Consider the following 16,074-nt stretch of genomic DNA (forward strand, 5'->3'; position numbering starts at 1 on the left):
TGTGTAATCTGCCTAGATTTTGGAATCTGTCTCTTACAAGAATAATTTTTGGAGCTTTATGTTGATTTATTATATCCATGATTATTTAAAGAATAAGAAAACCACAAAAGAAAGCAAAGAACAAAGATTCTTCACTAATAAAAGAGCTAAGGGTCTTTACAATCATTTATGCTTATTTTTAAATGTTTAATTAAATCAGTGATCATTTAAGTAGTTAAATAAGTATTATTTCTCTGGCACCATGATCTCATCTTAATCAAGTTTCTAAATATCCTCTGCAGACATTTTTGATTTTTGCCTTTCCATAATATTATCTTAAATATAGAGAAAAATTAAATGAATTTTTCAAGGTATGGTCTACACCAGAAACTATCTTTGAGATTTCCCAGATGGCCCTGGAAAATGACAACTATGTATTCCTTCACTTTTGAAAAGAGGTGCTGGAAATAGTTAGATTTGTTTGTAGAATTCCATTGGAAATGTTGCCAAATCAGAAGAGAGGTTCAGCCTTATCTAGGTCAAATTTGTGTAGTCCCTGGAATTACTGTCTAATAATGTTTTTACCCTCAGGGCAAACAGTGATTGTAACTCTTAGGAAATACTTCTATCAGGTTTTCCTATATTTATCAGAGTACTGACAGCATTTTGCCTGATGATATTAGACAACAATAGTATAGTGTTATCAGTCATAACTTTAGCTCTTATTTAAAACGTCTATTGGCCATTAACTTTCTTCTTTAATTTGAATCCAGCATCTTCTAGGCCAGGGTTTCTTAATGGATAAGCATTGAGACTTAACAATGGAGTTTTAGAAAACACAACTGTCTAGGTCGTCCTGTAGATGTACGAAATTTGTTTCCTTGATTTTCTTAATATAAGGAATCATGCTTCGGGATTATTTTATGTCATAAATCACAAATTTTTCCTTTATAAAATATTTTTATCTATTTTTAATTAGATGTAGCATTCACTGATATATTTTAAAATAAATTTGATCATTATCCTTAGAGATATTTTGTCTAATTTTTTTAGAATAGATTCATTATCTTTGTGTTGCATGCCACAGAAACAATACATTCTTTTGTCTGTTGCATTATTCTTATTATGAACCCCCATCAGACCATTCACTTTTGAAAATTATCAATAATACATTAATTACAGTCATTTTAAGTACCTATCATTGCCAGAAAAGGAGTGCAGTGGTTAAATGCTGAGCTGCCAACAGAAAGGTCAGCACTTCAAACCCACCAGCTGCTCCGTGGGAGCAAGATGGTGGCAGTCTGCTTTCATAAAGATTTATAGCCTTGGAAACCCTATGGGGCAGTTCTACTCTGTCCTATAGGGTTGCTATGCATCAGAATTGACTTGATGGCAGCGGGTTTTTTTTTTTTTAAATCATTTATATATAGTACTTTTCATGATAACTTAATTACTTGTATAGATTAAAAAAAAAAAAAGTCTTCCTTTTACTATCCCTTGGTAGTACAAATGGTTAAGCACTCAGCTTTTAGCTGAAAGGTTAGCGGTTCAAATTCACCAAGAAGCACCTAGAAAGAAAGGCCTACAAATCTACTTGAAAAAGATCATAACCATTGAAAACCCTATGGAGCACAGTTCTACTCTGACACACATCGGTTGCCATGAGTCAGTGTCAGCTCAACAGCAACTAGTTTGGTTTTGATTTACGGTGGTGCAAAGGGTTAACACACTTTGGTGATAACTGGAAAGTTTACAGAGTTCACCCTGAGGCATCCCTGAAGTAAGGGCTGGCAACATACTTCCAAAAAATCAGCCGCTGAAAACGCTGTGGAGCATAGTTCTACTCTGACACAAATGAGGTTACCATGAATTGGAATTGACTTGATGGTAACTGGCTGGTTTGTTGATTCCCTTTAACCAGCATATAATTGTACAAGTTGTAAAACCAAGGTCTTTCTTGGAATGTCATATTGGAAAACGATGCTCATTTAATCAGTTAAGATCAGCCACTGAAAAAGAATTAAGTTTGACTTTACTTATGGAGGCAATTCCTAGAAAGCCATTCCAGAAAAACTGACCTAATTCCTGGTAAGGTTCCCAGAATTAATATACTACTTATAAATAACCTTAGAATAATTGGGGACCTTGAGAAGAGATGAATTTATCCAAATTTTTAGGTATTGCAGGTAAAATCTGGTGGAAAGAGTTTCTTGGGCTAGATTTCCTAGCCTCAGGATAACATATAATAAAACCAAAATAAAACAAACCCATTGCCATCAAGTTGATTCTGACTCATAGCAACCTTATAGGACACAGTAGAACTGTACCATACAGATTCCAAGGAGTGGCTGGTGGATACAAACTGCTGACCTTTTGGCTAGCAGCCAAGCTATTAACTACTGTGCCACCAGAGCTCCATAAAGCATAATAGAGCATTTTAAAAGTCCAATTTGAGATTCCCTATGAAAACTTCCCTCATCTGTCAGTTTGTCACACTGTGGTGACTTCAGGATTGGAAGCACCAAGGTTGGAGGAAAACTCATTAACAACTTGTGATATGCAGATGACACAACCTTGCTTGCTGAAAATGAAGAGGACTTGAAGCACTTACTGATGAAGATCAAAGACTACAGCCTTCAGTATAAACTACACCTCGACATAAAGAAAAAAAGTCCTCACAACTGGGCCATCATGATAAATGGAGAGAAAATTGAAGTTGTCAAGGATTTCATTTTACTTGGATCCACAATCAATGACCATGGAAGCAACAGTCAAGAAATCAAATGATGTATGGCATTGGGCAGATCTGCTGCAAAAGATTCCACTTTAAAATGTTGAAAAGCAAAGATGTCACTTGGTGGACTAAGGTGCACCTGACCCAAGTCATGGTATTTTTAATGGCCTCATATGCATGTGAAAGCTGAACAATGAATAAGGAAGACTGAAGAAGAACTGATGCATTTGAATTATGGTGTTGGTGTAGAATATTGAATATACCATGGACTGCCAAAAGAACAAACAAATTGTCTTGGAAGGAGTATAGCCAGAATGCTCCTTAGAGGCAAGGATGTCGAGACTTAGTCTCACGTACTTTGGACATGTTATCGGAAAGGACCAGTCCCTGGAGAAGGACATCATGCTTGGCAAAGTAAAGGGTCATCAAAAAAGAGGAAGATCCTCAATGAGATGGATTGACACAGTGGCTACTACAATGCGCTCAAACATAGCAATCACTGTTAGGATGGCACAGGGCCCGACTGTTTCATTTGCTGTACGTAAGGTCACTGAATCGGAACCAACTCGATGGGATCTAACAACAACAACATGAAATCTTCCAGACAGAATTTAATTTCGTATTTGTTCAAAACTGTAGGGCATTAGAGTTCACAAAGCAAACTTTAAGAGTCCTTAGTGGTATAACAGTATTCTTCCTGCACCTCTATAAATCAGGCAAATCCAATGAGACTAGACTTATTTTATGTTAAAAAATAATCTTTCTTTGAAATTATGATAAAAAGGGGGAAGGAAAGACTGTGAGAGACTTTGAGATGGGCAAAAATAAAACAGTGTACATCTTATCTAGCTCACTCATCTAGATGTCCTCAATTTTGAGCTATATCATAAGTTTGTAAGTTGTAGAAAACTGATAAGAATACAAGTAATTCTTATCTATACAAATGCAAAGTAAATGTATTCAGTGGACTGCAACTGATTTTTGACCTGTGGATAAATCTGTTTTACATCTATTTTAAATTCATTTCAGAATTTCTCATTCCTTTTTTATGTCTCTGGTCTTTAGTTCTCCTTTAAATTAGGTGTAACATCTTACAAAAAAATTTAAAAAAACGAACTAATTGCCCTGGATTCAATTCGGACTTATGACCACCCCATGTGCATCAGAGTAGAACTCTGTTCTATAGGGTTTTCATGGCTGTGATCTTTCAGAAACGGATCACCAGGCCTTTCTTCTAGGAGCTCTTGGGTGGGATCAAATTGCCAACATTCGGGCCAGTTGCCTAGTTTTAACCATTAGTGCAACCTAGGGACTTCTAACATTTAGTTGTTAAGTGCCGTTGAACCAGCTACAACTCATAGCAACATTATGTATATGGTCCTGCTCCATTCTCACAATACTAGCTATGTTTGAGCCCATTGCTGCGGCCATTGTGTCAGTCCATCTTGTTGAGAATCTTTCTCTTTTCACTGACCCTCTACTTTACCAAGCATGATATTCTTCCCAGTGATAGGTCTCTCCTCATGATATGTCCAAAGTAAGCAAGATGAAGTCTTGCTATCCTAGTTTCTAAGGAACGTTCTGGCTGTACTTCCTTCTTCTGGCATTCCATGGTATAGTCAATATTCCTTACCAGCACCATAATTCAAATGTGTCAATTTTTCTTCAGTCTTCCTTTTTCCATTACCCAGCTTTTGCATGCATATGAGGCTATTGAAAATGCCATAGCTTGGGTCAAGTGCACCTTAGTCATTAAAGTGACATCTTTGATGTTTAAGATTTTATAAAGGTCTTTTGCAGCAGATATTCCCAATGCAATACATCATTTGATTTCCTGACTGCTGACTTCATGGGCATTGATTCTTGATCCAAGTGAAATGAAATCCTTGACAACTTCAGTGTTCTCTCCATATATCATGATGTTGCTTATTGGTCCAGTTGTATTTTTGCTTTATTTATGTTGAGGTGTAATTCATACTGAAGGCTGTAATCTTTGATCTTCATCAATGAGTGGTTCAAGTCATCTTCACTTTCAACAAGCAAGATTTTGTCATCTCCACATATCAATTTTTTAACAAGTCTTCTTCCAATCCTGATGCTGCGCTGTTCATATATTCCAGCTTCTCAGGTGTTTTGCTCAGCATACAGATAGAATAAGAATGGTGAAAGGCTACAACTCTAATTCACACCTTTTCATTAATTGATGAGTTAAATAAAATCTTTGACGGATGTTAATTTTGTATCTGTATGAGAATCATGTTTCTGCTTTCGTTAAAAATTTGTTCTTTATCAATAGTTAAGAGGGGGGCTAAAAATAATCACGCACAACAATAATGACAATCACGGCAACAACAATGAATGTCACTAGTTGAGAAAACTCAGTATTTAGAAAACTCTCACTTCAAATTTATAGCACTATAAAAAAAATAAGAACCTGCAAAAAGACTTCTGCCTAAAATCATTACTAAGCCCCAGGAGAGATGGGACTCCAATCAAACATAAACAATGATGAAAAAGAAATAGGTGAAATAAGATATTGGGATAAGATCACAAGTAATAACAAATTATTGAAAAATAATAATTGATGGAACAAAGTAAAATTAGACCTAACCTTATTCCATTCATTAAATCTTTGAGGAATTACAGATTTAGATGTATGAAGAAAACAATAAAAAGAAGTTAGAAGGAAGTATAGGCAAATGTGTAATCTTAGTATGGAAATCTTCTTAAACATGGTAACAATGGGAGAAATCAGAAAGAGAAAATCAATGATCTCTGCTACATGAAAATTTAAAAATCTTGCATGAAAAAACCATTATAAATATTAAAAGAGAAATACCTAAATTGTTATAAGTCACTAAAAATATGATACTCGTTGCTGTCGAGTCGGTTCTGACTGATACCTACCCTATAAAATATGACAACCAAGGGTTTTCTACCTTTTATATATAGAGAATTCTTAAAAAATAATGGAAATATAACCCCAATAAAACTCGAGAAAAGTGTGTAGAGGACATTAACAATTATAATAGAAATACAATATATTAACCTGCATATGAAAGAGATGCCCATCCTCACTAATAATAAAAAATGCAAATTAAAATAACCCCAGATAAATTTGGACTGTAAAATTAGCAAAGATTGACAAAAATACGTCAAATGAATAGGGCATGGTGAATTGACAGTTTTAAAATATGTGTGTATAACTGTAAATTGATATGGTCTAATTGCAAAGCAATTTGACAATACCTCTCTAAAGCCTTTACAAAGTAATTTCCATTTTAGGAATCCATTCTAAGGCAGGGGTTGTGGGGGGTGGGAATCAGAAATTTGGTTGTAGCAAGCAGTTGTTTAAACTTGGGAGCAAACATAAAGCAATCTGAATGTTCATCAATGGGAAATTCCTGTGTAAACTATTACTCCTTCATAGTATGGCAAATTATCTACCTTGTTTTACAACTTGCTATTTCTACTTAACTGTGTATCTTGGACATCCATTCACACTAGTACACCGATATCAGTAAATAACTGCAGTTTTAACACACTTTTAAACTGCTGCCTGTTATATCATAATTTGTTTAACTGCTGCCCAGGCATGAACATCTAGGTTATTTCCAGTTTTTAATTATGACAGTGGAAAATGGTTATCCTTTTGAGAACATCCATTGTTTCTAAGGTAATAGGCCACCAGGAAGCAATATTGGTTCACTGAGCACCTACTCAGTGGCAAGCATTTTAAATACACTGTCTCATTTAACAAACTTTTACAAAGTAGAGGTATTATCTTCCCCATTTTACAGATGAGAAAACAGATGGAGAAGTACTCAAAAAGGTTAAGTAATTTGTCTTAATCACAAACTGATAAGATCTAGGTAACATATTTGTCCCTCTTAAACAGCTTTTTCCTGCCCAAGTCCTCCTGGCTATTCCCCAACCCATTCAGATTTGTCCTGTAGTTCTTCCAACCCTTTTCAATTGCTTCCAGTTATTTTTGGGAGTTCTTAGGTCTAAAGTCTTATGTGGGATTCATTAAGGGCTTTTGGAGGGTCTTTAAATATCCTAAAATAGTATCATCTACTGACACTAATACTCTGTGCATGTGGGCATTTTTTTTTTTAAAGAACAAATCCCTAATGTTTATCAGATTTTAAAGTGGTTTGTGTTCCCCAAAAGGTTAAGAACCTATCTTATAGAGAAGCTTCATGTTCTTGTGAAGCTGTCTTCTGAGCTACCAAATTGGGGCAGCCGTTTTTTTGTTTTATTTTGTTTTTCACTCTTGTGTCAGCTATTTGAGGCAATATACATTATTGAGGCCACCATGTTTACGCTGAAGATACCTCACGCAGTAGTAACCACTTGCAAGTTGTCAACATGAGGTTTTTTTCTCTTGCTAGTGGTCTCTACCACTGTTCAGTCGGTCTGTTGTATTCCATATTCCAATATACTTCGACATCCCTCACCCTGCTTTGGAATTTTAATGCCTCAGAAATTGTAAGAAAATGTGAGGGTGGTAAGTGACTGAGAAGGAGTCACGGGAGTTGACTACTTGCTAAATTGTTGAGACCCAGAAGAAACCAGGCTCTTTCAAACAGAAACAACTGTGGTCATGCATCTGCAATGACTGCTTCTGTGTCGTTAGCTACCAGGTCCTTGGAAAGCCTGGTGGCGTAGTGGTTAAGAGTTTGGCTGCTAACCAAAAGGTCAGCAGTTTGAATCCGCCAGGTGCTCCTTGGAAGCCCTATGGGGAAGTTCTACTCTGTCCTATAGGGTCAGTGTGAGTTGTAATTGACTCGATGGCAATAGTTTTTTTTAACCAGGTCTTAAAGCATTTCATTTGGCCATGAAACACACTTGTCACTCTTTCCTATATTCCTTGTTCTCATTTATGACAATACATTTTGTGAAAAAGTGAGCATGAAATCGTGCTAAAACTCTCCTCAAATTTCTCCATCCCCCATTTCCCTAGGCCATATTGGTCTCTCTTACCTTTTCATCCTGTTTGATTAGCTGGCCGTTGTATTAGAAATCTGAAAATAGTAATTGTTTTGTCATGAATTTTTTTTTGGATATATATACTTTCCTTTCCTCTGTGGATATTTAACTTGGAAATTGAAGAGTTATAATTTACACTCTCTTATTAGTAAACATCAATATACATATAATAACCCAACATTAAAGTTTTTTCCTTTCCTCCAGCTCACCTTTCCTGTGCTACACTTCATATAGATGTTCATACACTGGGCAATAAACAACAATGTCCTTACTTTAGGGATTATTCCATAAATACTGCATATAAAATTAAAATCAGTTTTCCAGGTCAAGAGGCAGCCATTTCATTTAAGCTTTAGGAGTTTTAATTCATAAAAACCAAGGTCTGTTATGTAACTTTTAATGCATTCCTCAAGCCCGCTGATCTCAGCAGCAGTTAGTTGAGTGAGTACTTAATTTACATGTGGTAGACTTTCAGTTCAGGTGTACCAGGTGATTGCTCAGGGGAAAAAATGTTTAAAAGCTACGAAATATGTGGGTGTTTTAGGGCTATAATCAACCAAACATTCAGTAATTTGGGCAGCAAACCCAGAAAGTTGGCAAGGCCTCAACTAAATAACTATGATCTTGCCAAGGTTAAAACAACATTTAAAAGGGGCCTCCAAGGAAAACTCAGGAGCCAAAAAAGTGATGTTGGTGATTCAGTAGGTGTCCCATGATCCACTGGTCCAGCATTAATTCAATTTTGCCTTGGAGTTTGAGGGAACATTTTTGAAGATTTTGAAGAAACCATATAGCCTTGCTTAAACTTATTCTATTCAGTATTTTTTTTTTTTATGTCCAAAGAAAATACACCTGGGTGCTATAAGAAGCAGATTATAAAACTGAGGACCTTCACTGGGCAGGAAGGTCTCCAAGAAATTAAATTCAAGCCATATGTCCAAAGGATGTTGGAATGTTAGAGACCTCCATTTTGAGAGGAAAAATTTCAAGCCTGTGGCAGGATGGGATTTTAAGGCTGGGGCGGCAAGGGAAATTAAGAGCAGTCACTGAATTTAGAAGACCTCATTAAGGAGGCAATTAACACCTTTTCTACTAATAGTAGCAAGTACTTCTTGGGTGAAGAGTCACTTGAGAGGAGAGTCACTTGAGAGGACAGAGAAGAGATGTGGGAAGGTGCTGCTGTAATCTTCCTCTACATTAAAACAAACAAAAACAAGCATCTTTGTTGGTAGAATTTATTTTTAATTTCAAATCTTGTTCATGTAGATATACATATTTTTTAATTGTTATAAGAAATGTAGTCAACACAACATTTGCCAATTTATCGTCTGTCACTTGTACGATTCATTGAAATAAGTTACGTCAATCGTGTTGTGCAACCATCTCCATTATTCATTGCCATATTTACCATCTCATAAACAAAAATTTAATATTAGCTAGACAAACATTTCCCTCTTTCCCCATTCTTTTGCTCATAGAAAAGGAAGGTAGAATTGGACATATTTGTTTTTAGGATCTGTATTATGTACAATAATGGCTACATATTTATTTAAAAAAAATTAAATTGCTTCTCTCATTCACCCACGGGCCATCACCATTGCCCTAGATACATTCCCAGCACTGCCCAGGGCCAGCACACCAACATCCAGCAAAGAACCCTGAGGGTTAACTCACCTACCAAGGAAAGAATGCCACCAGAGCAAATTACCTTGTTTCAACTAAAAATAGCTTTGACTCTACATATGTTTCAAGTGCCTCAGATCCTAAAATATTTTAAAGTTAACCACAAAAGTTTTATGATTATTTCTGGCCCCACTATCATTTCTTTAGGAGCCCTGGTGGTGCAGTGGTTAAAAGCTATGACTGCTAACCAAGAGGTTGGCAGTTCGAATCCACCAGCCCCTCCTTAGAAATTCTATGAGGCAGTCCTATTCTGTCCTATAAGGTTGCTATGAGTCAGAACTGACTTGAAGGCACCTAACAATAACTTTCATTTCTTTAGTAAATAATATTTGACTACTGCATGCCACAGATATTTTACCATGTGCACTAAAACATTGGCGACACAACAGGAAACACGACCATCAATGGTTCCTGGCCCACATCTCACAGTGTATGCTTTACAAGCTTCTATCATGTATATTGTCTCATTTAAGCCTCTGGACAAACTTATCCCAAAAGGCAGTTCTTAATGTGAGAGTGATAGCAAGAATGGGTACTATCACCCTGTCTTAGTTATTTAGTTCTGCTATAAGAGAAATACCACATGTGGGTGGTTTTAACGAACAGAAATTTATTTTCTTACAGTTTACAGGGCTGGAAGTCCAAAATCAGGGCACTAGCTCTCAGGGAAGGCTTTCTCTGTCAGCTCTGGGGGAAGATCCTTGTCTTTTCAGCTTCTATTCCTTGGCTCCTTGGTGACCTTCCTGTGGCATGATGTCTATCTTCTCCCATCTCTGATAGCTTCTCTGTCCTAATCTGCTGCTTTTTTTATATCTCAAATTTGATTGGCTTAAAACACGCCTCATACTGATATGGCCTCTTAACATCACGAAGAAAAACCCATTCCTAAATGGGATTATAACCATACGAATAGGGGTTAGGATTTAGAAGACAAATTCTTGAGGGACACAATTCAGCAGAAGCACCTAGTATGGTCATATTTCTATGAAGGCTTTTCAAAAGTCTTTGGTTTTGGGTCTGTACTTTTTAGTCTACTGTGCAGTCCCAGGGATATATAATATGTTGTTGTTGTTGTTAGGTTCAGTCGAGTTGGTTATGACTCGTAGTGACCCTATGCACAACAGAACGAAACACTGCCCGGTCCTGAGGTATCCTTACAGTTGTTGTTATGCTTGAGCTCATTGTTGCCAGCCACTGTGTCAACCTACCTCGTTCAGGATCTTCCTCTTTTCTGCTGACCCTGTACTCTGCCAAGCATGATGTCCTTCTCCAGGGACTGATCCCTCCTGACAACATGTCCAAAGTATGTAAGACGCAGTCTCGCTATCCTTGCTTCTAAGGAGCATTCTGCTTGTACCTCTTCTAAGACAGGTTTGTTCGTTCTTTGGGCAGTCCATGGTATATTCAATATTCTTCACCAACACCACAATTCTTCTTCAGTCTTCCTTATTCATTGTTCAGTTTTCACATGCATATGATGAGATTGAAAATAACATGGCTTGGGTCAGGTGCACCTTAGTCTTCAAGGTGACATCTTTTCTCTTCAACACTTTGAAGAGGTCCTTTGCAGCAGATTTGCCCAATGCAATGCGTCTTTTGATTTCTTGACTGCTGCTTCCATGGCTGTTGATTGTGGACCCAAGTAAAATGAAATCCTTGAAAACTTCAATATTTTCTCTGTTTGTCATGATGTTGCTCATTGGTCCAGTTGTGAGGATTTTTGTTTTCCTTATGTTGAGGTGCAATCCATACTGAAGGCTGTGGTCTTTGATCTTCATCAGTAAGTGCTTCAAGTCCTCTTCACTTTCAGCAAGCAAGGCTGTGTCATCTGCATAAATCAGGTTATTAATGAGTCTTCCTTCAATGCTGATGCCCCATTCTTCTTCATATCGTCCAACTTCTCCGATTATTTGCTCAGCATACAGATTGAATAGGTATGGTAAAAGAATACAACCCTGACATGCACCTTTCCTGACTTTAAACCAATCAGTATCCCCTTGTTCTGTCCAAACAACTGCTTCTTGATCTATGTACAGGTTCCCCATGAGCACAATTAAGTGTTCTGGAATTCCCATTCTTCGCAATGTTATCCATAAGTTGTTATGATCCACACAGTCGAATGCCTTTGCATAGTCAATAAAACACAGGTAAACATCCTCCTGGTATTCTCTGCTTTCAGCCAGGATCCATCTGACCGCAGCAGTGATATCCCTGGTTCCACATCCTCTTCTGAAACTGGCCTGAGTTTCTGGCAGTTCCCTGTCAATATACTGCTGCAACTGTTTTTGAATGATCTTCAGCAAAATTTTGCTTGTGTGTGATATTAATGATATTGTTCTATAATTTCCACATTTGGTTGGATCACCTTTCTTGGGAATAGGCATAAATATGGATCTCTTCCAGTCAGTTGGCCAGGAAGCTGTCTTCCATATTTCTTGGCATAGATAAGTGAGCACGTCCAGCACTGCATCTGTTTGTGGAAACATCTCAATTAATATTCCATCAATTCCTAGAGCCTTGTTTTTCACCAATGCCTTCAGAGCAGCTTAGACTTCTTCCTTCAGTACCATCGGTTCCTGATCATATGCCACTTTTTGAAATGGTTGATCATTGACTAATTCTTTTTGGTATAATGACTGTGTGTATTCCTTCCATCTTCTTTTGATAAACTACTTTAAATTAGGACTGTTGAATTAAAATCTGTTTTTAAAGGAATGAAGTTTTATTACTATATGCACATATAGCAAGGCGAAGCAACAGCTAATAAAATATTACTGTATAAAGCAGTGAGTATCAGATCCAGGTAATCTTTAGAATCACCTGGTGAGACTTTTAAAAATACAGACACCTGGGTTGTAACACAGACTGATTCATTTTGAATTGCTAGGGATGGAGTCTGAGATTCTCATGATTGATTAGTGTGAGAAGTAGAGGGGAAGAAGAAATGCTTTGCAGAATTGACAGAAATTGCTCCTCATCAAACCATGGTGGGATAGATGCTGATAAAGAGCTCTCATGAAAACAGCATGCATTCCAAAGTAGATCATTTTTATGTTTGAACAACTGTGATTTTCAAGAAGTGGAGTCTAAATTAGAGGACTCTTGTCTTCTAATAAAGGACCCTGGGTGGTGCAGACAGTTTGCACCCAACTACTAACCAAAAGGTTGGCAGTTTGAACCTATTGATAAACACAGTGGAAGAAAGGCATGGTGATCTTCTTCCATAAAGATCACAGCCAAGAAATCCTTATGGAGCAGTTCTACTCTGTAATGCATGGGCTCACCATGAGTCGGAATCACCTCCACCAGAAAGGGTTTGGTTTTTGGTTTTGTCCTCCAATATAATATGAAAGAGAAAAGAAACACATCCTGCTAAATCAATGCACAATCTGTACTGCACATACCTTCTGAGCTCTGTGACTCTCAGAATGGATCCAGAAATGCTTACTCTGTACAGTGTCTTTTGTTTCATCAGTTTCCTACATCTAATAGAACCTATAGTTCTCAATGATCTTTTAATATTTTTTTTGGTTGGCCATTTATCAAGCAACTATAGCCAAGAACTTGAGACTTTCCAGCCTCTACCACTGCATGAGCCATTTCCTTGATATAAATCTCTCTTTGTATGTACATATATACTACATATATATAAATACATATATACTACATATATGTATATATGTAGTATATATATACGTATGTATAAGCTTCACTGGTTTTGTTTCTGTAGATAATCCAGCCTAAGACATTTGGTACCAAAAGTGAGTGGTTCTAGAGAAAAAAAATTGTAAGAATGAGTTTTCTAAATTGGTTCTCAAGTGTGGTTAGCCTTAAAAATGTTGATGATTCTGAGTCCACTAGTAAAAAGGACGCTGTTAATCCATGGTGTGAGATGGCAATAGAAATATGCAAAATATCACCACTAATAGATTAAGTAGTGGTGGGACGTGAAGCTCCGGTTAATTGAATGTTTGATTCTTTTCTACAATTTTCTCAGAATAAGAAGTATAGGGAACCAACTAACCAGGTCCTACTTTCACTAGACAAAGTGGTGAAAGAAAGAGATGAGTTCAGGGCTTCAGAGTCAAAGCTCGAGCAGCACACAAATGGCCTTGAAGTTGCCACTTGTGCCCTGAAAGAAAGCTTATTTCTTGTAGTAAAAGAGCTGTTATTGCCAAAAACCAAACTCAGAGTCTCATCATATGGGTGGCTGAACTACAATGTCAATTGAATTCCCAATCTTGAATGGTTTCTGAGGTTAATATGAGGGCATCGATTAGAAGAAATGGGATCCTGAAACTTGGGATGGGGACATATGGGCAGATAATCAGGAAGATAAGGGACACTGAGCCCCTAATTTCTATTAAATTGCCCCTGCCAACAAAGCCATTAGCTCCTCCCTGCTCATCCGATGAGAGTAACCTACCTGTGTCTCCAGAGCCTTTGTCTGAGGTATTACCTGGGGCAGTGTCTGAGTCATCACCTGGGGCATCACCTGAGGCAGATGCCTTACAAGACATTGCTGAATGTTCTCAAAACACATCCCCATCATCCATTTTTGCTTCTAGGTCTATAACTAAACTTAAGTTCTAGCAAACCTGAAAAGGTAAAGTATAAAGTGTGACCCAGGAGGAGGTACGCTACATCCCAAAAGAACTGCTCGACTTTTCTAATATGTACAAACAGAAACCTGGGGAGTATGTGTGGGAATGGATATTAAGGGTGTGGAATAATAGTGCAGGGAACATAAAGTTAGATCAGTCTGAGTTTACTGATATGGGCCACTAAGCACAGATTCTTCATTCAATGTTTCAGCTTGAGAGGTTAGGAAAGGATCTAGTAGTTTATTTGGATGGGTCCCTGAAGCATGAGTTATGTGGTGGCCTACACCAAATCAGGTTGAAGTATCAGAACTTCCTTGATATACCATAGAAAAGGTATCCAAATGCTTAGGGAAACTGGTATGTTAGAGTGGATTTATCAGGTTAGGCCCCCAAACCCACGCACGGAGTACCCATAGAACATATCTTTTACCACAATGGTAAAGAACAAATTCATGTAGGGAGCACCAGCATACTTAAAGACTGCTGTGATTGCTATTTTACGTAAGTCAGATTTGAGAGTGGGAGCTGCACTAACTGAATTAAGACACATAAATACAATGGGGCTGATTGGGCCCTGTGGTGGTAGGGGCCAAGTGACAGCACTCAGTCGACAAAGACAAGGTGGGTGTGGTTACTGAGGGACAGTGGAGTCAAAGCAGTAATCAGAATAGTCTGACTCATATGGATTTAAGGCATTGGCTACTTAGTTGTGGTGTCCTTAGGAGTAAAATACATGAGAAATCTACTAAATATTTACTAGATCTGTACAAGTGGAAGAATTCTAGTACAAGTGGATGGCAATCTAACTTGAATAGCCAGAATAGAGAGTCACAGTTAATTAGTTAATTAATTCCCAGACTTGAATGAGTTTACAGGCCCCCGTTCCCTTGAGTAAAGGGGAGCCAGGATCCCCTTGAGGAAGGACTCCACTACACTGCCAAAAATTTACACTGTTAATCATTCTTCTAGTCTTCTCCAAAGGAATCTACAGCCTTTTATGAGAGTAACTCTTCATTGGGGAAAAGGAAATAATCAGACTTTTAGGGGATTAAAGGATACTGTCCCTGAACTGACACTAATTCTAGAAGACATAAAACATCACTGTGACCCACCAGTCAGAGTGGGAGGCATATGGAGGTCAAGTTATTAATGAAGTGTTAGGTCTTATCTACCTTATAGTGGGCCCAGTGGGTCCCTGAATCCATTTTGTAGTGATTTCCCTAGTTCCAGAATGCATAATTGGAATAGACATACTCAGGAACTGGCAGAACCGACTCATTGTATGCCTGACATGTAGAATAAGGGCTATTATGTTAGGAAAGGCTAAATGGAAACCATTAGAACTGTCCATACCTATGAAAACAGTAAACCAAAAGCAATACTGCATTCCTGGAGGGATTGAAGAAATCACTGACACTATCAAGGACTTGAAGGATACAGGGGTGGTGATTCCCATCACAACCCCATTCAAGTTGCCTATTTGGCCTGTGCAAAAAACAGATGGATCCTGGAGAATGACAGTGAATTATCAAAAACTTAACCACGTGGTGACTACAATTGCAGCTGCTGTTTCAGATATGGTTTCATTGCTTAAGAAAATTAATACATCCCCTTGTACAAGGTATGCAGCTTTTGATCTGGGTACTGCCTTTTTCTCCATATCTGCTTCACAGGACCACCAGAAGCAGTTTGCTTTCTGCTGTGGAAGGCCAGAAATATACCTTCACTGTACTACCTCAGAGGTATATCAACTCTCTAACCCTATGTCATAATTTAGCCCAAAGAGAACTTGATTGGCTTTTCTTTCCACAAGATGTCACACTGGTCCATTACATTAATGACATAATACTGATTGAACCTAGTAGAGAAGAAGTGTCAATGACTCTGAACTTATCGGTAAAACATTTGCCTGCTAGAGGATGGGGAATTAATTTTACAGAAATTCAGACACTTTTTGCCTCAGTGAAATTTCTAGGGGTCCAGTGGTGTAGAACATGTTGAGATATTCTTTCTAAAGTGAAGGATAAGTTATTGCATCTGACCCTTCCCACAACTAAAAAGGAAGCACAACACCTGGTGGGC

The sequence above is a fragment of the Loxodonta africana genome, chromosome 5, assembly GCF_030014295.1.
Source record: "Loxodonta africana isolate mLoxAfr1 chromosome 5, mLoxAfr1.hap2, whole genome shotgun sequence".
NCBI lineage: Eukaryota > Metazoa > Chordata > Mammalia > Proboscidea > Elephantidae > Loxodonta > Loxodonta africana.